Source organism: Limulus polyphemus, unplaced genomic scaffold, assembly GCF_000517525.1.
Source record: "Limulus polyphemus unplaced genomic scaffold, Limulus_polyphemus-2.1.2 Scaffold8378, whole genome shotgun sequence".
Lineage (NCBI taxonomy): Eukaryota > Metazoa > Arthropoda > Merostomata > Xiphosura > Limulidae > Limulus > Limulus polyphemus.
In genome coordinates, this window is record NW_013673988.1 from 20,558 (window position 1) to 22,747 (window position 2,190).

The 2,190-nt window shown below is 35.5% G+C and overlaps 1 protein-coding gene across 4 annotated transcripts in view; it reads right to left on the bottom strand.

Moving 5' to 3' along the window:
- The window catches only part of LOC111083155 (solute carrier family 35 member G1-like), a 15,277-nt gene that overhangs the window by 6,407 nt on the left and 6,680 nt on the right, over window positions 1–2,190 (bottom strand). Inside the window, exons 2-3 of one of the 4 annotated variants that reach the window (XR_002608837.1) lie at window positions 626–736; window positions 7–492 (exon numbers count right to left, since the gene is read on the bottom strand). The exons of 2 other annotated variants lie outside the window; for them this stretch is intronic. The gene's annotated coding sequence lies outside the window, so the exon portion shown is untranslated. Of the gene's footprint in view, window positions 1–6; window positions 493–625; window positions 737–2,190 lie in introns of those variants that run through there. One more of the 4 variants, XM_022379450.1, reaches the window with a different exon arrangement.

A 2,190-nucleotide genomic window follows, 5' to 3' on the forward strand; every position in this document is an offset into this window, starting at 1 on the left:
ACAATGAAAATATTTCGTTGATTAACAGAGAAATATAACATAAAATATTTGATGTTTTAAAATTTCTAAAGTTCAAAGGTAAACAACACATAAAGTATCTAACGTTAACTCCATTAACAACAATTACTAGAGACACCATTTACAATACTAGTTTAAAGAATATGTTTTCCACATAGAAAACAGTGTTGGTTTTTAATACCATAGAGAATAAAGCAATATGTACTCGATCATAAGTTGACCTCGACAATTTATAGAAACAATATCATAATCAATATTGGAAAATAAATAAAAATAAGTTATTAAACTCCAGAACTTGATTCTCATAGATGTTTTTCATATGGTAGTTGTTAGTCCTTTTCAATTAATGACTATAGCTCACACGAATCAGTTGCTTCTTGAAACATGTCATTTTTCGTGTTTTCCTTATAGTTTACTGATTGGCTCATGTCTTCAGTCACATTCTCGAACATACTACTCTTATCGTGCACTGAACTAGGAGGTGAAATAAAAATAGCCACGATAATTAGTACAGCCCCAATAATACTTACGACTCGAATGGAATAGTCCTGAGTAAAGAGTTGAAGGATATAACCAAATACAATGATAGAAGAAAGAGCTACACTACCTGGACCAGCTTCAACTAGTTGAAATCCTCGTGTGGTAGCTAGAAGAGTCAACAAACCAGCCAATCCTATTGCAGTGATGTACAGAGTGGTCCAGGAACAATCAGCAAACCCTAGCACAAAAAGACGTTTATCGCTTATTAAACTCATAACCCACACGACATTCATATTTATGGTTAGAATTGTTGTAAGGAAAAGATGATTAACCTTAACTAAAAGGTTATTAAAGTTGTAACACAACGAATCCAGATTCCTCTGTAATTCAAGGAAAGGTGTTTGTCTGATGCAAATAAAAAACTTGGTTGAGAAATAATAGCCACTCCAAAAATACAAAGGAAGCTGGAAACAAAATTCGCCCACTTACACGAACGTTTGAATATGAAAACGGAAAAGACATTAGCAAAAACTGAATTTGTAGAATAAATGGAAGTTGCGTCGCCAACAGGAAGAAGAGTGTAGGAATAATAGAGAAAAGTATCTCCTAACGCTCCAGTAAGACAACGAAGAGAGGTTAACAGAATCGTTCTTCGCTCATAGGTAAAATAATAACTATTCGGACTACTTGAGATAAGCCCATAACGTCCATCAATATCCTGTCTTTGGCCAACTGGACGAATACTCCAACGACGGCTAAGAAAAAGCCAGCAGAAACAATCATGCCAATTCCATAATATGGTCGTTCACTGTCCATTTGGATGACATCTTGAAAAAAAAATCATAACGTTATCTTATAACCTAAGTATATTATTAAGTTGTCAAGAACTTAATGTCGCTTTTTATTAGATGAAAAAACCCGACCAACTTATATATCAAACAAAACATTTATTAAATGAAATAGTCTCCATTCTTATCGATCATGCTTTTATATCTTATAATCAGGTTATTAATCAAGAAATCACTTGATTTTGAAGAAAATAAACATGTCGATGTCCTCTTTAACCCCTTACACATTTGCATACGCTTTCCCACTGATATGGTGTTGCAGCAAACGAAAAAGATGGTATTCTGATGGTTCCATATCTGGAGAAATGGGTGGGTAGGAGAGCTTCCCAACCCAACTCCATAATCTTGCTTTACATAAAACGTGACACATGTGGACGTGCATTGTTGTGGAGAAGAAGAACACCTTTCCGATTGACGAGTGTAGGGCATTTCTGATGAAGGGCTTGATTTAAACGTTTCAGTTAATGACTATAGATCTATCTCTGCATTGACAGTTTGCTGTAGATTCAGGAGTTCGAAATAAATTACTCATTTGATGTCCCACCAAATGCAAAGCATCACTCTGTGCGGATGGAGTCCAGGTTTTTGGGTCGGAACTGAGCCATTGTTTTTGACGTTTAATATTCGCATAGAGAATCTATTTTCATCACCGTTGATAATTCTGTCCAAAAATGGTTAACACGCATTACGCGCCAAAAAAAGACAAGCAACGTTCACAAGTTGGAAACGATGATCATCGGAGAGTTCGCGAGGCACATGAGTACCTTCTTTATGGAGTTTTCCCATATTCCTTAGATGTTTACGTATTGTTTCATGAGAGACATGCAATTTCAGGGCCATTTCA